Below are 23,800 nucleotides of genomic sequence, written 5' to 3' on the forward strand. Positions count from 1 at the left end.
GAAGGGATATGTGCTGTAATTTTTATTCTTTTTCTTCTATTAGGAAGGCGCCTTTAGAATCTTTAAATTCTGGCTCTAGAATCTTTAAATTTTGGGGGCGCCTGGGTGGTTCAGTGGTTAAGCGTCTGCCTTCGGCTCAGGTCCTGATCCCAGGGTCCTGGGATCAAGCCCCGCATCGAGCCCCGCATTGAGCCCCGCATTGGGCTCCCTGCTCAGCAGGAAGCCTGCTTCTCCCTCTCCCACTCCCCCCTACTTGTGTTCCCTCTCTTGCTGTCTCTCTGTCAAATAAATAAATAAAAATCTTTAAAAATAAATAAATAAATAAATTCTGGCTGTTTTTTAACATTTTCTCTCTTTGGTTTTCTACAGTTTGAATATGATATGCTGGATTTTTTTGTTATTTATTCTTCTTGTATTTTCTGTGCTCCCTAGATCTATAGTTTAGTGTCTGTTATTAATATTGGAAAATCCTCACCATTATTACTTCACATGTTTTTTTAAGATTTTATTTATTTATTTATTTGAGAGAGAGAGCAAGTGAACATGAGTGGGGGACAGAGGGAGAGGGAGAAGCAGACTCCCCACTAAGCAGTGAGCCCAATGCAGGGCTCTACCCCAGGACCCCAAGATATATTCCTGGTGATGGGTAGTAGGGAGGGCACGTATTGCATGGTGCACTGGGTGTTATACACATGTTTTTTTAAGATTTTATTTATTTATTTATTTGAGAGAGAGAGCAAGTGAGCATGAGTGGGGGACAGAGGGAGAGGGAGAAGCAGACTCCCCACTAAGCAGTGAGCCCAATGCAGGGCTCTACCCCAGGACCCCAAGATATATTCTAAGCTGAAGGCAGATGACACTTAACTGACTGAGCCACCCAGACATCCCCACATATTTCTTCTGCACCTTCTCTCTTCTTCTGGTATTCCAATTGCATGTAGGCTATACTTTTTGTAATTGTACCACACTTACTGGATGCTCTGTTCATTTTTTTTTTTCATTCTTTTTTCCCGTTGCACTTCTTTTTTGAAAGTTTATGTGATCTATCTTCAAGTTCACTTATTGTTTTCTCAGCTGTATCAAGTTTATTGATGAGCCCTTCTAGGCATCCTTCATTTCCATTATAGTAATTTTGGATTTCTATCATTTTCTTTTGATTCTTTTCTAAAATTTCCAACCTTCTGCCTACTTTACCCATACATTCCTGTATGCTGTCTACTTTTACCATTAGCAACTTGATCATATCAATCATAGTTATTTTAAATTCCCTGTGTCATAATTCCAACACCTGTGTCATATCTGAGTCTGGTCTGATGCTTGCTTTATCTTCAGATTGCATTTTTTCCTCAACTTTTAGCATGCTTTGTAATTTCTTGTTGAAATCCAGACATGATGTACCAGGTAATAGAAACTGAGGTAAACAGGCCTTTAGAGTAAGGTTTTACATTAAGGTGGCTAGGAGTAGGGCCGTGTTTAATGTTTGCTGTAGCTGTGCCAGAGGCTTCAAATTCCTTTAATGTCCTTGTTTTTGCCTCCTTCGTTGTCTTTGGCTTCTTTAAAAACTCTTCCTTAAGTAAAGTCTGTCTTTCAGCAACTTAAGCTATAATACCGTTATTAGAGTGGCTCTGTTTTGATGTGATAGAAGGGAATTGGGAAGAGGAAGCATTGTACAATATTATGAATGAATCTCTGTCTTTTAGTGGGCCTGTGCACCTGGGATGTAACCTTTGCAAGTTGTAGTTCTTATATTTATTCCCCCTTAGGTATTATTTGAATGCTACAGGAGGCTGGAGTAGAGAGAATACCCTTCCCTTAGGTAACTAAGACGCTGGTGAAGTCTTTCCTCTGAAGAGTAAGTAGCCCTTTGTTATGAGAACATTCTTGGAGTATTTCGCAATGGCTATTCTCCCCCTCCCCTGTGAGAGCCAAGAAAGAATCTTTCTTGGCTCTTCAAGGGAGAACCCAAGAAAATGTGAGGGGCCTATTAAGACTACAGCCCCAGAAACCTCTCACTCTCAAGCTAGTCCAGACTCAGACTCTAACAACTCATCAAAATTATCATTTAAGTGTGTTCAACAATGTATGACTCTAGTAGCTTCTTCTTAAGGAAAGGAGAAGGAGACCATGACTCCACATTTGCCTTTCTTTCTGGATTTCAGCATGCCAGTTTGTTCTGCAACCACAGTCCTCTGATAGGTCCAAGAAAAGTCATTGATTTTGTTTGCTCAACATTTTTTTTGGTTGTAAAAATGGGAGTGACAACTTCCCAGCTTTCACATGTCAGAACCGAAATCAGAAGTTTGATTTCTTTTTATTTTTAAATCACTACTGCTAGACTATTTTGCCTGCACAAAGTCTCAATACCTCTGAAATTAACTAGCCAAGTCTGTTGGCCTCATAAACACAGACATCCATGGATGGGCTTGCTTCTCCCAAGGCGACAGAAGAAATCCATGTGCCAGAGGAAATTTTAGCCCTGGAGTCATTCTCAAGGCTCTGGAAACCCCCACACTTGAAAATATAAAATTGATATCATCATCCTCCAAGTTTTTATTTCACTGCTTTTAAAAGTAGTGAAATATATGCCACAATATGTCTCATTCTAAAGGTTGAAAAATTTATGCTATGACTATAATGACATCATCCTGCCTCCCACAGAAGGCTTTTGCTTGGAGAGTTCAGCAAAAGAACAAAATTAACAGGAAACGTCACTTTCACACACAGATGGAAAAATGTTAACATCTCCTGAATTCTATGACAGTCTCCTTGATGGGAACATACATGTCACCAAAACGTACCAACAATGTGCAAACACATCTTATGAGCAGGTGCTAAACTGAGGTCACTGCTGGAAGATGGGAGCTTTGGCAGCACTGAGAACAAAAGATTTCTCCTAGGTGTAGTTTGAAGCTAAGAAATAAGAATCATGTGTAAGGAATGTTCCAGGCGGGATAAAACTTCTGAATGCTTGAGTGACAATGTACCGAGGAGGCCTCCTATTACTTCTATTCAACCTTCATTTCGTAGATCATGAAGAAATCCCACTCCTTAAAGATTTTCTGAAATAAAGTTAAAATTCTCTACTGATTAAATAATGTTGTGATTGTTCCAAAATGAAAAAGAAATATGTGACTCTTCCCCTCCTTGAGGACTGATTTCAATAACATTAAATAATGAAAACAGTACAGAAATACCTAGCAGATTATTATGCTCAAAGGATCCATGTGAATTCCCTAAGTGGTCTAACCTTTAAAACGTATTCCATGTTGGGGCACCTGGGTGGCACAGCGGTTAAGCATCTGCCTTCGGCTAAGGGCGTGATCCCGGTTATGGGATCGAGCCCCACATCAGGCTCTTTCTCTATGAGCCTGCTTCTTCCTCTCCCACTCCCCTGCTTGTGTTCCCTCTCTCGCTGGCTGTCTCTATCTCTGTCAAATAAAGAAATTAAAAAATCTTTAAAAAAAAAAAGTATTCCATGTTGCCAGTATACTGAGAATAAAAAAGAACAGTCAAAAGCATATATGGTCATTCTATGCCTAGGGAGAATTTTAATGTGAGTCTTCTATATGTAAGATAAAAAACACATTTCTTTTTCTTTTCCTGTTTAATCCTTAGAAAATTTTCTCTTCAAATGTCCACAGAGCCATAGAGTGAGATTTAAAAAAAAAAAATTTGTGGAAATATAAGATATGGGATCCATATAATGCTACAATGAGAAGATGGCATCATTCTTAGATCAGTGCATGGGAGAGGTGTGTAGGGATATCAAACATTAATAGTTTATAAACCTGAGTTATTGTTCAAAGAATTGAATGTGAAATAAAAATATTATCATGTTACCATGATCTACTCCCTCACTCATCCACATCACATCACACACATACCCACACACCACATACGCACACACCACATACGCACATACCACATACACACAAATATATAAGTACATTCTTCTAGTACTCTGCTCCATTAATTCTTTTCTCTCTATTGCCTGTTTAGCATGTTCTCTCTCCTGTCTCCTTCCTTCAGGCTAGCAAAACCTTTTCCTCAATTCTACTTTCTTTTCCAGCTACAGCACTATCTTCTTCCTTTTGTAACTCATTTGTTAATCCCTTATCATTTGAAATTGTGGAAAATTCCTATTAGACAACCAAATACACATCAACTACAGAGAATGGTGAACAAAAGTTCTTTACCTTTTTCCTTCAGCAGGATCTCCATCTCCTCCAAGGAGAATCAGGAGAAAGTCCCTTTTCTAATAGCTTCCTTCTCATTTGCTATATCTCCTCAATGACCTCTACCCCAGGATCCTTTACCTTCTTTTCTTAAACTTCAGCCCAAAGTGTCAATCTATTCCATCTGGTTTTCTTTATACAGAAGCATGTGTGTGTGTGTGTGTGTGTGTGTGTGTGTGTGTGTGTGTGTGTGTTCTGTGGTGGTGAATGGAGTTTCAAGTCCTCTGCATATTCCTGTAGTGTGAGGGTAGTGGATAAAGGACCATAGTTTTCCAGCAGTATTCAATAACTCTCCTCAAACTGGTTCATTAAGATCATCAATAAGATTCTGTGCCTTTTTAGTTTTCTTCTTTCTCCTATCTATAACTGTAGTATTTGAGCCTTTCTATTATCAATTTTTCACTTTAGCTGGACTCTGGAACAAAATTCCCATTGCTTTTCATCCTGTAACTCTAAAAATTCCTTCTCAGTTTCCTTCATAGAGCTTCTTCCTGAAGAAGGGGGACTTATTCCTAAATATAGGCATTGCTAAAGGTATGTTTCTGGCTTTTGTCTCACTTTCCAAATATTCTTTGAGTCATCATACCTCTTCTGTTTTGTCTCTGTGTAGATGATGTTCAAACTGGTACTGAGGAGGTCACATCTAAACTGGCTCTTGATGGACAAGTGGGAATTTATTAGGCTGATGAAGGGATCAAAATAAATGTGGAAAAATGGTACTGCATACACAAAAATACAGACAGACTGATTAGGATGGCAAGTTCAGGAGAACTGTAGACAGTGCACATGAGTATGAACTGTACACTGGTGTTGTGCAATGCTATAACCTTGATGGAATATTAGAAATATGAAGGAGCCATGGAAGATGAAGCCACAGCAATACTAAGGCCATTTATAATAAAGAAGTTTGAACTTTATTCTTTATGTCAGTATATCCTAAAGTATGTCTACAGAGCAACGGATTGACAAAAAACTGATAGGTGTATTTAAAATAGTCCATAATCACGTGAATCCAGGCCATAAAATTGATCACATTTAAACAGGTTTCTCTACTAGAAGGGGCACTTATAGCCAATTTACCCTGTGATTCTCTTAAGAATATAATACACAGTGTTTGTCATGGGACCCTTTGACATTTTCTAGAATATTCATTGGGAATTTGTTTAAACAATGGGGGTCATAGTGGATGGAACTAAAGGGTATTATGCTAAGCGAAATAAGTCGATCGGAGAAAGAATTATCATATGATTTCACTCATATTTGGAATTTAAGAAATACAGAGGAGCATAGAGGAAGGGGAAGAAAAAAACAAGACGTAATCAGAGAGGAGACAAACCATTAGGGACTCTTAACCATAGGAAACAAACTGAGGTTTGCTGGAGGGGAGGTAGGTAGGGGGTTGGGGCAAGAAGGTGATGGGCATCAAGGAGGGCATGAGATGTAATGAGCACTGTGTTTATATACAACTGATGAATCACTGAACTCTACCTCTGAAACTAATAATACACTATATGTTAATTAATTGAATTTAAATTTTAAAAAACCAATGAGGGTCACAGAAGTATTTAACATGTATTTTCAAAGATGACTCAGATAACAGTACAGAAAATGGCTTGACGATATAAATAGGATAAATATTGCCACATGTAGTCACATAAGAAAGGAAACAAGAGGATAAATGAAGCAAGATGAGTAATGAGTAGTTGATCTCACTATAATTGGTGAGAAAATGATGTTCTGGGTAAAGGAATGACATAGGCAATAATGATGGACAGGAATAAGAGATTTTTCAAGACCCTTTTAGGATGTAGATTCAATCTCCCTGTTTGGCTTTTTTTTTTTTTTTCTTTTAGGAGATATACTCAACAGGATTTGGTAGACAGTAGCGTCAGGTGGGTGACAGAGGCGTGGACCCTCATTTCTAATATAGGCACCGTTTGAAGGATTACAGTATGATATAGACATTCAAATCCAGAATGGGGTGGTGGCAGTAGGGGTGGGGAAGTTGTAAAGAAGGTGCTACAGTATGAGAAACATGTGAAAAGGCGGTGGAGGAAAATCTTCTCTACAATTTTGCATGGAACTACACAGCTCTAAGAGGAATAATTTTTTTCATGTCATGTGACTAAGTAGGGTGAATAATTATCTCATGTGATTTACTCTCTCAGGGATTACTTCTAATTTATTTCAATCATATTTGTTCCTATATAAATTTGGTTGATATATTTAATTGCCAGTAAACTTAGAACTCAGATCTGGTACGACAATAAAAACTCACCATTATTCCCTGTCTTGATCTCTTCAACTAATCCCCATTTCTGCCAAACAAACCAACAAATGAATTATTCTCCAAAGAGTAGAGAAACCATGGCTTTCTCTATTTCTCCCCTTATATTCCAGTCCTACTGTTCCACTTTTTTAGTATCTCTCATACCCAGAAGACTCCAAAATAAACCTGAAAGACACAAAAGTAGAAGTAAATGAATGAAAAGACATACTATGTTATTTGATGGGAAGGCTTAACAACATAAATACATCAACACAGTATAAATATCATTAGGGTTTTATTTTCCTTAAAGCTAAACAGAGTTCAGTTGGAAAAGTAAAACATAAAAAGGTAGCAGTCACTCAGAAATAAAAGATAACTCTGAGAAAGAGAAGAATGAGAATAACCTATCCCTAGAAGACACTGGCACACATTATAAAGCTTCTGCAGTTAAAACAGCATGGAATCCATGCATGGAGAAACAAGTGACATAACACAAAAAGAGAAAATATTTACAGTGACTTTAAAATACAATTTGACTGTATATCCTTAGTTGAATATATTCTGAAGTCCAAAAATAGAAAGCTTGAAAAAATAACTAACCACATATTATGAGAATTTATATTATAGGGAGCAGCGTTGTATTGCTACTATAAGACTGCTATCTTTGTACTACAGGAGAAAGCAAATAAGGTTTTATATGATTATCATGGAAAACCAGGAGTGTCACCTGAGGGAAACAGGAAACAAATGTAAGATCAATAAGGTTAGGTAATAACCATGTACACCTGAATTTGAATTAGAACTCATAATAAATATAAATAACGCATAATTTTTAAAAGATATTTTATTTATTTATTTGAGAGCGAGACAGCATGAGGAGAGGGAGGGGGTGATAGGGGCAGAAGGAAAAGCAGACTCCCGGCTGAGCAGGGAGTCCGATGTGGGACTTGATCCCAGGACCCTGAGATCATGACCTGAGCCAAAGGCAGACACCCAGCCACTGAGAGACCCAGGCACCCCAAAAACTCCTAAGTTTTATCCTTAAAAATACATGCTTCCTACCCTTGTCCTCTGAAATATGTACAAACAATGGTTTACTCTATAACACTGAGCACTCCACTACCACCCATTTGTGGTCTTTTTTTTTTTAAGATTTTATTATTTATTTATTTGAGAGAGAGAGAGAGAGAGAGAGATAGCGAGAGAGAGAAGGAGCAGGGAGATGGAGAAGGAGACTCCTGCTGAGCAGGAAGCCCAATACAGGGCTTGATCCCAGGACCCCTGGGGATCCCAAGATCATGACCTGAACAGAAGGCAGATGCTGCCAACTGAGCTACCCAGGTGCCTCCCGTTTGCAGTCTTTAACTACCATTTCACCACACAAGTAATAAAGTTTTCCTGTGGAATGGGTGATTCTGAGTGTTGGATAGAAAATTTAAAAGATGATCCTGAGATATCTTGTCATGTAAGGGAGTTAGAAAGCTCTCAAAGCCCCCAGGGCTGTGTCAAACAGATGCAGAAGTCAATTTAAAGAGGTTTTCAACCAGGTAAAGATAGGACAATCTAAACATTAATAAGCGTAACTGCAATAGCTTGAAAGACATCAAATATATTTTAACATGAGTTTATAATAATTCTTTTAAAATAAAGAAAGAAACCCATTAGTAATAGTTCCTATAACACATACACACAAGAAAACAGGCAAATATTGTGTACCCCCGATAGTACACAGCACAACCTATGAACAATTCTTGTCAAAAAAAAAAAAAAATCTAAATCTGATCAAGGTTTTAAATTTAACCACCATTTTGTGGGGAATACAGGAGACAGAAGGACATTATAAATATTACCATGAGTATGAAATCAGCAAATACTATCTCTGCAATTTTAATACACTTCAAGATTAAAAAAGAAATGAAACATGAAATTAAAGATTAAAAATACTTAAGAAACATCATTAATTACAATAAATGGACCTTATTTGGATACTGATTCAAAGAAATGAATTATAAAAAAAACTCATATAAAAATTAGAAAAACTTGACCACTGTGAAGAAATTATTAACTATTTGGGATTGTGAAGAAATTATTAACTATTTAGGTATGATAATGGTATTATGGCTATGTTCACTAATGAGTCCTTATCTTTTAGAAATTCGCATTCAAATATATATAAGTTAAAGGTATTGATGATTTAGTTCAAAAAACCTAGTGGTAAAGACAGAGACAGGAATAGAGACAAAATAAGATTGGTCATGAATTGATCATTTTTGAAGCTGGGTGCTGAATATATGGGGGCTTATTATATTATTCCATATACTTTTTTATTTTTTAGTTTTTCATAATAAAAGGTAAGAAAAAAATCTCATATTATTTCCTCTTCCTTTCTCACATAAGGTTCTCTTTTTTCCCTAAAATATTGCCATAGTAACTGGTCTTATCAACGTGAATTTTCACCTCTAAGATGAAACCAGAACATGCTCATTAGACTCATCCGCTAAAAACTCTAAAAAACAACTTTCCACAAGTAGCTACTTTGCTCAAAATTTGTAAGTGATTCTCCACTTTCCTTGAAATAAGTGATCATAAGTCTATTCAAAATAAACCATCAGTTTGACATCAAAGATACCTTACAATCTGTTTCCCTCCAATTCTCTGAACACTTCCTTTATTTCTCTTTATAAACTTGATGCTTTCGTCAAAGCATTTGTCCACTTGTCTGCTTGTCCTTAAAACAGACGTGGGAACTCCACCTCCACCTTTGCTCTTACGATGCTGTCTGAGTAGTTGCCCTTCCTCTATATTTATCTTAATTTGTTCCTTCCTTGATGGCCTATTCAAGTCTCACCTCCTCCATGTAGCTTTTCCTGAAGACTTTTCAAATATGCTCAATTCTCTTATTTGAACTCCGGCAGCAATTACGTTCCTTTAACTCATTTTATCACATGCCACTCTACATGGCTAGTATATTTTATGCACATACTCTACCCTCTTTGATGTCAGGGAGTATGTCAGATTTCTCTGTACTCAAGCACATACTGCAGATCCTTATACAGAGTAATTGCTCAATAAATGTTTGTTCATGTTGTTGCTGTCATTGCTGCCATTATTACTGATTGTGGTGACAGAGATGATAATCATAAAGGAAGTCCATTTGATGATAATTACCAGGATCCCAAAATGTCTTCACTGAGATGACCTTGGACCTAAAGATTTATGGCTGAGTTGGGGAGTACTGATTCATAAAACCAAATATTCAACTTCTGTATGGTCCCAGAAGTCTATTCCATATGTCCCAATAACTTAGAGCTGTCAATTAAGATGGTTTAAACATACATACAAAAAGAAAACAAAACCAGACCCTATTTCCAAAAATTGTCATTGACTTTTTACTCCTTAAAGAGGTACAAATACCTTGATACAGGATTAGAAGTTAATAATCTGGCCTAAAATCCAGAATCAAATTTCATTCTCATTATTTCCCTATATGTACTCTGCTTCAGTTAAAATAGTCTAATTTTAAATATCTTTGGAACCATTTCTCTTCTCTGTATTTCCATTAAACTTCTTTAGTTTAGAGCGCCATAATTTCTTGGATTGTTTCAATTCCTTTTCTAATCTACCACCTGGCTTCCAGTCATGTTCCCTTCCAGTTCATTCCCCACCCACCCTCCACTAAGCCCAAGAAGGGTTTATCCTGATTAAAATTCTTCTATGACTATCTTAGCTATAAAGGCTAAATGCCTTAACGTGGTGTACAAGACCCTTTATGATATTTATTTTCATTACTTCAAATGCCTGCTATATGCTAGGGGCTGACTATAAAGTGGCAAATACTCTATGGCCCATCCCCATGAGCTTATTGTCTAGTGAGGGAAAAGGGGAAGAAATCAATCACATAAATATGTGATGAAGACCAACAAGTGCTATGATAGAAATGAATAAATAATGCCACGAGAGAGAAATTTAGGGAGATCTCATTTAGATTGATCAGAAAAGGTCTTTCTGCTGACTTACCATTTAAGTTGTTTCCTTCATGTGGAAAAAAGTTACTAAGAGTTTGAGAAATCTCTGAGGTTAGAAAGAGCAGTGAAGTTACAAGACATATGATCTGTTCATGTTTAATACCTACTTGATATAATATTATTTTATAGGAAAATGATAGTAGGTAAGATCACTATATAAATTATAACCCTTTGTATTATACACTGTAAATATTTTTCTATTCTGCTGTGGGTCTTTTATCTTTATAAGAATTTTTTTCCATCAGAAGTTTAAAATTTAAGCAGTCTTCCATAGGTCTATGGCTTTATGTTTCCTGCTTTCCTTTAATACAAGATTATCATCAATATTCAGCGATATTGTCTTTTCTACTTTTATAGTTATCCTTTTAAAATGTAATACTTTAATCCATCTGATTTTATTTTCCACAGATATGACGGGGAACGCCCTGTTGTTTTCTAAGTGGTTAGCCAGTTACTGAATAATAGTAAGGAGTAGCACTCACAGTGGCTTACTATGAGCCAGAAACTCTGCCAAATGCTTTGTATTTATTATCTCTGTTAATTCTTACAACCCAACAAGGCAGGTAGTGTTATGCTCTCCAACTTTCAGATAAAGAAGGTGAAGAACAGTTAAGTGATTTGCTCAAGGTAATACAGCTATTAAACAGAATATCTAAAATTAGAACCAAGAGGTATGACCCGAGAATCTGCTCTCTTCATAATTACTTTATACTGACTTCCAAATCCTCATCTTGCTCATAGATTTGAAAGGTCTCTTTTTTCATGTAACAAATTTCTGTTATATATATTTAAATATGCTTCTACTTGGGCTGTTTCTGGGCTTTACATACATATTTAATATATACATACATAAATGTATGCTTATACATGTGGTAATTTTAAGGTGAATAAAAGATTAGTGATTAGTTCCTTTTGTTCCATGTTTCCATGCTTCTATTAATTGATTCATTTAACCAAATTATTTTTGAGGGCCAAAATGTGTACAGTACCTGTATGCTAAAAGTTATCTCTCTTCAGCTTACCTCAAATAAAATGGTCACGTTCTTATAACTTTTGTAGTAAGAACATTTATGCAATATGAGAAGAGATCAGTTTCTAATTGGTATGGGCTATTCTGATGTACTAAAGTTCTATGATATTGAAGGCACTGAAAAATTAGAAAAAACATTCTCTTAGTCTTACAGTCTCTGCTATTAGAACACAAGCATAACGTATTATTTGCTCTCACAGTGTGTTACACATAAAGTTCAGCTGTAATTTGGAAGAACATAATATATGGTGATGCATCATGATCTCTTGAGATATCCTTAAGAGGAGCATCATTTCAATGTTTCTCTACAGGGTTATCGAATTTCCATAGGCTCCATTTTTCCTTCCTTAGCAGAGCTATTGTATTAATCAGAATTGCCACCTGCTCTATTATAGACTCCTTCAAATGACTTCTCTCGACTTAATATACTTATATTAGATGAAGCTATCAGTGAATTATTGGTACACATTCCCTGCTCTGTTCATTGCAAACCAACACTGAATTGGCCACTTAAGGAAACTGCATTAACTCTTTCAGACCACCAGGGTGCCATTTAGGGCCCTCATGTAACATTTTCCTTAAACTAGGTCATCATGATGTCATTTAATCATTTTAGAACACTGAAATAGATATTTATGAGATGGCCTCTCATATTCTGAAAGAATTAGCGTAGGTCTCCATAGCCTATGACCTACTCTAAAGCCAAATGACATGAACTTAGTATGCCAGTGATTTCCCAGTCCTGGCTACGGTTCTCAGAGAGAATATAAAACATTCAACAATGGAAAGGGAATCAGTTAAAAATCCACTACCTAGTTTAGTGAAAATTATTCACTGAAAAATTATTCTTATTCTCTCTTCATTCCATTCTTGTTTCCAACGCACAGCCCTAACCTGGTTCAGGCCTATTAGCTGGTTGTCTATTCTTACCAGATGACATTTACCTGAGTGAAATTGTCACAAATTATAGAATCACAGAGCTGAAAGTTACTTATAGGAACTATCTGGTAAAAAATGGAGTTTTCCAGGTAGAATCATCGTTAAACTAACTTAGGTGAATAAGAAATTATCCTCCAAATTTTCTTTCACCAGTAAGATATTATTTTATATTGAGATAAAATCCTGTCTTGTATCTTACTGAACATGTTAGGATTTAGAGAAAATATCAACTAGCTCTTCTCTGTAGAAATTTCTCTACTAAGTAAAAATCTTTTGACCTAATCTTGTAAGATTTGTGAAATTGTCAGAATATAATATTTTTATAGCCCTTAGCACAACCTACAGGAGATGTGTGGGAAACTGTTTATATTGTCACTTTTTGTGACACCTTAATGAGGTGAATGTTCTAGAGACTGGAAAAAAAAATACATGAAAGAAAATGTTCCACTGCGTTAGAATAAAATTAGCCTTTAAAAAAAATTCTCCAAATTTCCATTTCCATATCTATTACCAACCTATTTTTAACTGATTCAAATTCCAGATATGCATTTATTTATCGATTCTGTGCAGAACTTTTATATAATGCAAGGAATGAGATTATACCTTGTGATGTCATGTTGCTGTATTTAACAGATACCTCAAATTGTAGTCATTCTCACATCTCTGTTCAGAATTTCCATGAATCCAAAGCAATTTAATGGAACTGGAAGAAAAACAATATTTGAGATTAGGGAAAGCAAGGTTTTCCAATTTTTATGGGGAAAGAAAAACTCAGGTTTAATTTGATTTATGTTCATAATTTTCTAGAACATTTTCTTATTAGACTTCTATATATAAAAACAGTACTTACTGTTACATTCCCCATCTTCATCTGCAAGTAGGAGAGTGTCCTTTAGGCTTAAAGCTCCATTCAAAATGCCATGCTAACTATAAAAACGGGTTTGTTTGCACTTATATACTTAGCTCCTTATTCAGGCCATTGTGTGTTTTACACATCGCATAACCGAGATCTATATTCTGAGTGCTCGAGGCAGTCTTATGTGGGTTTGTCTCTGAGCCAGATTTATCTTCGTATTTCCCATTATAGCCTGAAAGAACCGTATTAAGGAAGCCTTTCTTTTCAGTTCCCACTTGTGATTGCTAACATATCAAATTTATTCCTTCGTAATCCAGATCATTTTCCAGCAGCTTTGAGGCCTGCATGTAGTAGTTTGTTAGAGAGCTCATAGTAACCCTACACTGACAGACCAAAAAGCCCTTCGACTGTCACTTTATGTCATTAACAATTTTCTAAAGCCATTACAGATGGGATGGACTGATTAGAACTGAGGAGGGAGGATCTTTTTCCCAGCCAGAAATATCCCTTGAGACCTTCACGCCGTGTGAAGTTTCTAGTGATTAATGGGAGAAAAAGAAGGCCGCCTGTCCCACAGTTGCCATAGACTTTATTTGGGAAAGAGCTAATTTATATTTGGTGGGCTCTCTGGATAACTAAACATTAACTGGCTAACTTAAAATACAGACAGAGCAATAGATTACAAATGATATAATACATGTTAGTTTTAGGTCCTGAGGTTGGATTTTCTCTCCTTGTTTGAGTATAGCGATTATAATTTAATGTAAGCATTGCTCCAAGATGAAAGTGTTTATCTTCTCCTGGCCTTTTCCCTCTTCTTCTGCTGTTTTATTTCTGTAAATGAAAGCTACAGCTGGAATATTGTTTTACTGCAAATCTCACACCAGCACTGTCAGTTGTGATGTGACACCAGAGATTCTTATCTGTAGGTTGGGTTGGAATTATTAAACATTCTCACATTGTGCAAAGTGTTGGGGATGAACAGCAGTGCAGTGAGGTGCATCCAACACTTCTGTCTTCCCCACCTGATCCTTGAAATATGACTCCTTTAAAGGGCTAATGTTCACTTTCTATAGCTTTATATAGAGAAGTGACAGTACTCAAGAAGTAACATGAACTGAAAATTATAGCAACTTCCCATCCCTCTGTCTTAATGCATGCTTTCAAAAGCAATCTTAATGGTAGACCTCATTTGAAAAGAAAACATTTGGCCATTTGTGATTAAGAACAATGAGATTTTTATGAAGAAAAATTGCTTGTAGACCAAATATTGGAAAATATTTACATTTACTTTTTCACTTCTTTTTTTCAAATAACCTTTCCTATGACTACGATACCAAAGCAAAACATTTTATCAAATTAAAGTGAGAACTGAGCCTCATGCTTTTCTTTAGCAGAAATTATTATTAAAACTGTGAAAACACATGTGCTCTTACATTATTGCAGGTACACACCATAATTATATATTATTTGCCATCTTGCTAATGCTTAACAAGATGTGGAATTTTCATCTTCAAAGCAGTCCATAAATGTTAATCACTGTGACACTTCTGGAAGACTGGGAAGAAATAGTACCTACGATGTAAAGATGAGGAGACAGAAGAAGCAAGATTAAGTGATTTGTCCAGGAGCACTTATTTGCCTTTGACACTCAAGGGTTCCAGCTCTGAGAGAACATTAAATCCATTTCTCAGAGTCTTGACTTCAAATGCACATTAAGGCTCCTGGGTCACTAAGATGCTCACTTCAAAGTTACATTTGTATTCTGTTGAGAGATAGTTTCAAAAGTTGTGCAGGACAATTCTGAGCTGTGAAATAATATTTAGGCTATGCATATTTTCCTAGAAAACACAAAATATGCTTCCTGTGTACTTAGTTTGATCGAAATAGGGACATATAGCTAAAGTGCAATATGAAATAGGACTCTTTGGTTATAAGTTCCAGAAAGCAACTGGATTAGTTCAGTTACAATTGATCAAATGGTTCCAGGAAATATACAAGATGTCCAGTTACACCTGAGTAGCAGATAAACAACGAATACATTTTTAGTGTGAGTTTATCCCAAATATGGAAATATCATTATTATATATGTGTTATTCAAGTCTAACTGGACATCCTGTATTTTTATTTGCTAAATCTGGCAACCCTAATTGAAACCCAATTTAAACAAGCTTAGGCACATGTGGGAATGATTGGCTCAGAAAACCTCAGAAAGGTTTAAACAAAGGGTAAAAAGGTCAAAGGTGCAACTAGTCTAAAGATCAGCAAGAAGGAGCATCATGGACGTCAGTTTTTCCCCTCATTGTGCTTCACTCGTTGGCTTCATAGTCTTTTATTGCAGACTTGCATTAGTTGGAAGAATGCTTGAATTTATTGAGTTTTATATTTGAAATATGGTCTAATGCTCTTCTTACTTCCAGATCCAGAAATACTAAGGAAGCGCTGTGACTGGTCTAGAACTAGCCAAGTACCTCTGCAGTAGTTGACTATGGTCACTGCATAGGGTTTATAGAACAAATATCACCTTCCACAGAAACTATGTAAGTATAGAGTAAGACTAAGAAACAAAGAACAGAAAGTTCTAAAAAGACCATGCTGTTCCCTGAAGAAATGGGATTTTTTTGGCAGGCAAAGAGTAGGCTACAAACACAAATACACAATACAAATTAGTTCAAACAAAACAGGAATTTTATTGAAAGGATGCAACACTATCTTAAAGAACACACAGGAGGCAAGATATACAGGCATTCTAGAAGACCTGGAGAGTCAACAGAAAGGCCATTAGGACACGATGTCTGTACCTCTGTTTGTCTTTTCTTCTCTATTTTAATTACTTAATCTCTACTGACTGTTCTGACCATGTCTGGTCCAGGTAGCCCCAGATAAATACCAGTGCACAGTGCATAGCTGCTGGAGGTACATCTCATAGACAGCATGGCTAAGAACAGAGGGATATTTGAGAAAGTTTAAGAACCAATTACATTCTGATATTTTGAAATAAAAACAGCATTACTACTTTATTTTATTTAGTCTAGGCCCCAGGAGAAAGTATATATTTTCAACTTCTATTATTTCTTTTTCCAAATTAACCATTCCCTTGGGATAATCATTCTTAGGGAAAACATGTACTACATGTACTACAATGGTCCACAGATCACTGAATATCCAATCTGGGTGGTCACATTCTGTGAATTCTACAAGCAGGGGTTTCATACACTTACCAATGAAGTAACAATTTCTTTTAAGCTAATTGCCTAAAGGTTTTACTCCAAAAAGAACATTCTAACTAAGATGCATTTGTCATGTATACTTACAGAATATGATGAATTTGTGGCACAAACAGCTTGTCTCATTGACTTAATACTGACAAACATTCAATTTGAAATTTGAAGAGGTAATGGTGGTAGTTACAAGGATATGAAAAGCTTCAAAGCTTCACATTTTCTTGGCATGACCTCTACAACAGCATCTGTTCTTGTCTTTTTTTTTTTTTAATTCTTGAGTAATACTAGGAAGTTGCTAGACCAGATGAACTTCCTATGACCTATTTAGTAGACCCAAACAATTAGCAAATGGTTATTCAATCACTCCTATGAGTAGATTTATAGTAGACAAGTAGAATATCATGACCTTTTGATTTATTTTATATAACTTTCCATATACACTTCTCTTGACAATGCCTGGCACATAGTCAGTGAGAGGTTATGATGGTCTGAAGCAAGGCTTTTCATAAGATACAGAGATGATGTGCTATTTTCCATTGTCCCCAGTCCCAGTCACTAGACAGTCTTCATCTCTGGACTTGGAAGGGCTAAAATTGAAGACTCTATGTTCCTCACTGTTAGGAACAATCAATATAAATGATAAGTAATCTTAGGAGTGAGTGGGTGTGATCGTCTAAGAATGTATAAAGAATGAGAAGAATAGAAAGTGGAATTCTGAGGTACACCCGTGTATAGTGAGTGTACGGAGGAACTCTGCATGAAGGGGACTGAGATTTAGACTTTAAGGTGGTGAGAACACTAAGAGAAAATGGGACCAAGAAAGAGTCACAGAACTGACAAGAAGAAATATCAAGAAGCGATGAATGAACAGCATCAAATGGAACAGAGGGAATACTGGAAAGCACCTGCTGAATTTGTCAGGTCAGAAGTCAACAACATCATTACTGAGAGCTGTTTCAGTGGAGTGATGAGGAAAGAAATCAGAACACAGCATATTAAAAAGAATAGGAGGTAGAAAAATTCAGAGAATGAGTATCAACTACTCTTTTAAAAAGGCTGCATATGGCCAACTAAGTATAAAAACTAATTTTGTATATTCTAATATGAACTAGAAATTCCATAAGCTTAAGAATACTTTAATTAAAAAAATTCACCAATGACCTGATTAAGACTCTATGTAATTGTTCCTAGGACCTCAAAAAGGAATTGCTATTCCTCAGCTTTTCTATGTTCTTTTGTAATGATACCGCTTACTTCTTAGTCATTTCCAAACCACCTACCTGGAAAGTCAATCCAACAAAGGGAAGAAATGAGAAATTATGTATCTGAATTTTCTCCCTTTTCAACAAGTCATTTACCAATATTTTAAAATTTTCCCCACATTCTAAAGTAGAAGACATATCATGTCAGTATTTTGTGTTTAGTTAATATGGATTGTAGAAAAATAATCTGTCAACAGCTGGTTCTGTCATTGCTTTCTTACTAAGGATGTTGCGGTAGATCACCAAAATGAAAGGAAATTATAAGCAGAAGTTTATATTATTCTGTCTTTGTTTTGGAAACTTTAGCATTCCCCTCCTAGTCTGTTTTATACCTTTCTAAAGTAGTTATGCTTTCTCTAAACCCATCTTCCTGGAGGTCTTGTCTAAAGCGCTGGTGAAGAAAGATCCGATAAACTCATTCACGCTAACAAATGATGGCAAAAGCAGTCTAATGTTGTTACCTCTCCCAAGATGGCTGCATATGCAAGAACTAAAATCCAGTAATTAATTTCAATTTGAAGAATTTTAGTTGTATAGGACAATGAAGCATCACAGCTATGCATGTTCCTACCAAAATATCATAGATAGGACTTACCCTACCTAAATAAAAGGCAAATATTACATTGTGCTTTCAGCTAAAAGAACATATACCTTCAGGAAATAGATTTCTATCATGGAAGGGCAAGTTTATTTTTTGTTGATATTTTAGAAATATTTTCAATGAGATAATCACTAGATTTTGATTCAGACATATGCGATGACACAGTTGAAGATTTCAAAGGAGTTTGTGTACCAGGTTGACTTTTGACATTGTCACGGTTCTGTGGCTGTTATTCTTATGAACATGTGAGAGCATTTCAAAGAACATGGTGGAGACTTTAAATTAAGGGTTCTTCAGTGTGGATCAGGCTATCACCTAACTAACATTTTCAAGGCTTCTGCGTCCGTTAGGTGAATGGCAGGCCTTGACTGGCAGCCATAAGATAGCTTATGAACATGACTACAATAAACAATTTGCCTTAGTTAGACACAGACTTGCAGTAATAGTGCTCTCTTGGCTTAATAAAATCAAGCACCACTTACAATCAGTACTTCATTTTGCTTTTTTCTATCATATAGCATATTAGTTGATCTGTTGTTATAGTAGACATCTGCAGAGGTGTTCATTTGTACTCTCCCACTGTGTAGGTAGTCAAATTCTCAAGCTTCTAGCTATAAAATAGTTACACAAAATGTAGTATGGATTTTTATAAGCCAGTAGTCATCATCATTACTTAATGTACCAAATCTTTATACTTCCCAATATCATTTTCTTTCTTTAAAAAAAAAATTTATTTATTTGACAGAGAGAGAAAGAGAGAGAGCACAAGCAGGGGGAGCAGCAGAAGGAGAAAGAGAAGCAGGCTCTCCGCTGAGCAGGGAGCCCGATGCAGGGTTCGATCCCAGCGTCCTGGGATCATGACCTGAGCTGAAAGCAGATGCTCAAACGACTGAGCCACCCAAGTGCCTCATATCATTTTATTTCGACTCATATTCATATGCACTGAAAAAGTCCTCTGACTTTCAATTTAAGTGTTGAACATTATCACCAAAACTGCTCATTTCAGCAGCATATATACTAAAATTAGAATGATATAGAAAATATTAGCATGGTTCCTTTGCAAGAATAACACACGAATTCATGAAGCATTCTGTATTAAAAAAAAAAAGATCACTGAAAAACATGAGCCATATAGCTAAAAACAACTAGCCTCAGTCTTGAAAAATCATATAAAGGATTTATGAAATGTACAGACCAGAGGAAATTATTTTCAAATAATGATAGGTTTGATTACAATTTAATCAATAATGATATAATATGTAACTTAGAAATTTTTATTGATGAAAAGTTTGTCATCCTATTATTCTGTTAGTAAACCATCTTGAATGAACATATTTGGGATCTTCAAAAGTACAGAATAAGATTTAGATTTGTCTTTTGAATTTTTTCAAACATCATTCTCCTTTAAAATTATTCTCATGCTACAGCTAACCACTACATACTTCAAGTTGAACAGAAGTATACTAAGTTAGACTTGGACTTAATAAAAAGACTTTTATTATTGATTTAAGGAATGATGAAATACATTTGGAAAAAATATTTAATTATTTCATGAAGCATTACTTATAGACTACCAGTATGAAGCCCGTTAAGTTCCTCTCCTTTTTTATTTCCTTATTTTTTTTTTATTCTTTCTATCTTTCTTCTTAATTTTTCTCTCTTGGGAAGACAGATTGTCAAAACATCAAAGTAAGGGGCTCCAAGGTTTGCCTATACTTCTGAAAGCTCACTCTTTTCTGCTATATCTTTAGCTTCCTTGTGTTTTTTTGTGTCATCAGGACTGAAGAGATATGTGATGGTAGAAATCCAGTTCAAAAGCCAAAGAATGGTAATTGGGTGGCATAGATATTTGAGAAGACAGGTAAGCGCTTGATATTACACAGGCTTTTTCATGACAGGAAAACCTTACTTAGTCAACTTCACAATTAAACAAGATAACTCTTATGCACTTCAAAACACATTCCTAACTTGAGAATCAGATTGGAAAGGCGTTACCTTTTCTCCAGGGCTACAGGGAAATTGTGCAGGGGGATCTGAATGGAGGAAGGGGTATGGAGTTAGTGGGACTGAACATTAGGCAAGAAATGTATGTACCTACTAACAAGGGGAATTTAGAATGGTCTTTGATTACAAGGTAGTGCCTTTTTAGATGTATGTTTTCTCTTCTACAAAGCTTGGAAGAAAAACATCCTATTGCTCCTTGTGTTTACTATATGGCAATTTTGAGAAGTTACCAACGGAAGATTTTAGAATCCAAACAAGTAGCTTTAAGAAATTAGAGTGGTTTGCATGATGCATAAAATCACAGAATAATATCCCACAAAGATTTAGAATATTTATTATTAGTTAGGCTCATAATGTGGCTTATATTGAGTATGGATCATTTTACTATACTATTATAGCATATATAATAATTTTATTAATTGTTGTGGCTTTGGATTTCAGAGGGGAGGGTAACTGTCTCAGGTTTAACTCTTATTTTTGGGAAATAAGATGAAATGCATTTGAAGTATCCCTAGGTGTGTTATCTCTGCATGATTCTAAGCAACTGGAAATCCACTTGGGAGAGAGGCCATGACAGAATGAAGGCATAACCTCCAGTGCCATAGCAACTATTTACTCATATCACTGGGCCTGGTCAGGAGGGTGCCAGGATATTTTTAGAGGAGGAAACACTGCCAGTACCTGCCTCTGACTTAATAAAGGGTAAACCCCACATATTGTATGTCTCTAGAATCAGGTAGAGCCTTTTGGGGTTTACCTGTTAGATAAATACCTATATCTACATCCATGTCTCTATGTATCTAGTTTAGAGATATAATTACACACGGGATGTTTGTTAACAATCAGGCTAGTATTTACCCAGGATCCAGTCTAATTTGGAAGACGTCAATCTTTTTTCCACTCCTAGAAACCTCATTTTCAGAACTGAGAAGAGTAATTGCTTCCGTTTTTCCACTGATCCTGACCTTCTCAATATTCTTCTCAAAGTCTTGGGCACTCTTTCAATTCAAACAAAATTGGATTGGGGAAACTTTTTCCAGTGTTTGGTAGTATTACTATACTAATTCAATTTAGGAACATCCATCTAAAATACAAAGTTTGGAAAGGAATGAGTTAAATAAAATTGTTTTGCTTCTATTCACCCATTTTGGTTTTATTTTGTTATGTTTTGTTTTGTTTTTTGAAAACTAATCTGCCTTCAATAAATAATCCATAGCTATGTATCAACTGAATAGAAGAAAAACACACTGGTCAGTGGCCTACCCAACAATATATGCTGTTTGCCACCTACAGAGCCACATGTACTAAAATGTACTAAAAAGACTGTACAGAATATAACTGAAATGAATCCACTGTGAGATTTCATACCAAGTCCAGGGTATTCTGGGGCCATTATGTGAACAGCCTTGAGGAGTGGCTGTTGATACAGGTGACTACAGAAACAACTACTCTCCAAGCATTTGGACAACCAGCTTTAATTAATTTCTTTCTCAGTAGCTTATTCTAGAGACTGGAAACAGCAGTTGGCCACCTGAGATACTTAGAGAAATCATAAGCAACGAGACAGTTACCTTTAAGTAAGGTACTAGGTCTTAAACACAAGATTACAAATGCCATGCTGTTATGACCTAAAATATCTAAGATGTTTTGTAACTGTAGTTAGTTAAAAGGATATTACCATTTCTCAACATTTCATTTGTTCTTAATCACTGGCAAAATGTCTGGCCTTTCACTGATAGGTTTAGACAACAAAAAAAGGGTTTTGTTTTATTTTTATACATACTAGCAAGCTACATTTATAGTCAGGGACCTATAACATACTTGAGATGTATCTCTTAAACCCATTCACTGCAAAGTAAATAACTGTATAAAAACTTATCAGGACTTTGTCCACCCACTGGTAAAATGGAACTAAAAACTGTATTTATTTCAAAGAGTTATCTGGAGATTAAACGAGATAAAAGAGTGAAATGTTTAACATACCTTGCACAAAACAAGCTTTCAACAGATTTTAGTTGTAATTATTTTTTTTTAAAGATTTTTTATTTATTTATAAGGCAGAGATAGAGACAGCCAGCGAGAGAGAGGGAACACAAGCAGGGGGAGTGGGAGAGGAAGAAGCAGGCTCATAGCAGAGGAGCCTGACGTGGGGCTCGATCCCATAACGCTGGGATCACGCCCTGAGCCGAAGGCAGACGCTTAACCGCTCTGCCACCCAGGCGCCCCTAGTTGTAATTATTAAATGAGATTTCTCTTTACTTACTAGTATAGTTTGGAAAATTCAACTATATTTATGTAGTAGTCACTTAAATGATACTCATTATTCTGAATGACCTTTTCTCTGTTATAACCTCTAACCAATTTAGCAAAACTATAAAATTCCTCAAATCAATCTGGGAGTAAGTAATAGTCTCCCCTTCTTACTTGTCCAAAATACTAACGGTAAGAAACTATTCTTCTAAACCCTATTTTACACCAATGCATGTGTGTGAACTTCCCTCTCTGACTATTTCAGAAGCTTCTCTTAAGTCGTTATAGCAAGTCCATCCATGCTTCAATTCAGCCTAACAAATACATAGTGAGTGTTTACTATATTCAAAGCATGAGTAAAATATAAGCCCTGTTGTCAGAGTTTATAAAGTGTATAATTTATATTATCAAGATGTGCATTTTAGTTAAAGTGAGTCAGCGAACTTTGAAATGTTTGCCTCTATAATGTTACCAGCAACCTATAAATTTAGATCAACTTTAGTTGTTGCTAACCTTAACAGAAATATAGCCCATCTTTTCAGATACTGTGTGTCCTTACTACCACATTTACAGATGAAGAAACTGAAACAATGAGGGTCAAGTGAGTTGCTCCATGATTAATGAAGCAAAAAGTAGAACTCATTGTCTCCTCTTATGTTTAACCAAGAGCTCTAGAGATAGTAAATTGTGAACAATTTAAATTAAATGGAAATGTTAAAACTTATTGGAGCAATTTTGAGGCAGGTATTCTAGTTAATAAAGGATGCCCAGAAGCATTTTTAGTTATGTGAAGTACTCATTATACTCTAAGAATGGTATGGTTTGCTTCAAACAATGATTAAAAAATAGAAATAGTATCCATCAACGGATATATTTTCTTTTTGAATTTACTGACAAAAAAAGGTGCAGATGGCACCCCAAATAAGAGACTGGCATGGACCAGCATCTTCTCTGTGAAAATGACTAATGTATTACTACACTTCTGCCAGAACTTACATAAAGAGACTGCTGAAATGATCATATCATTATCAGCTAGTGTTCCCAATTGTTCACTGTTTGTATCACATATGCATCCTCTGAAATGCAGAATTCCTACCTAAAGAAA

At 35.8% G+C, this 23,800-nt stretch overlaps 1 long non-coding RNA gene and 1 other non-coding gene across 3 annotated transcripts in view; one reads left to right on the forward strand and one right to left on the reverse strand.

Annotated features, from left to right (window-relative positions):
• LOC117797256 overlaps positions 1-23,800 on the reverse strand; it is a 168,093-nt gene that overhangs the window by 58,695 nt on the left and 85,598 nt on the right. For both annotated transcript variants that reach the window (XR_004622199.1, XR_004622198.1), the window contains exons 3-4: positions 13,102-13,201; positions 6,514-6,690 (exon numbers count right to left, since the gene is read on the reverse strand). This is a non-coding gene — a long non-coding RNA (uncharacterized LOC117797256). The remainder of the gene's footprint in view (positions 1-6,513; positions 6,691-13,101; positions 13,202-23,800) is intronic.
• LOC117797332 lies at positions 19,435-19,541 on the forward strand. Its single transcript, XR_004622264.1, has one exon. It is a non-coding gene; the product is annotated as a U6 spliceosomal RNA (small nuclear RNA).

This window comes from Ailuropoda melanoleuca, chromosome 20 (assembly GCF_002007445.2).
Source record: "Ailuropoda melanoleuca isolate Jingjing chromosome 20, ASM200744v2, whole genome shotgun sequence".
NCBI classification, from domain to species: domain Eukaryota; kingdom Metazoa; phylum Chordata; class Mammalia; order Carnivora; family Ursidae; genus Ailuropoda; species Ailuropoda melanoleuca.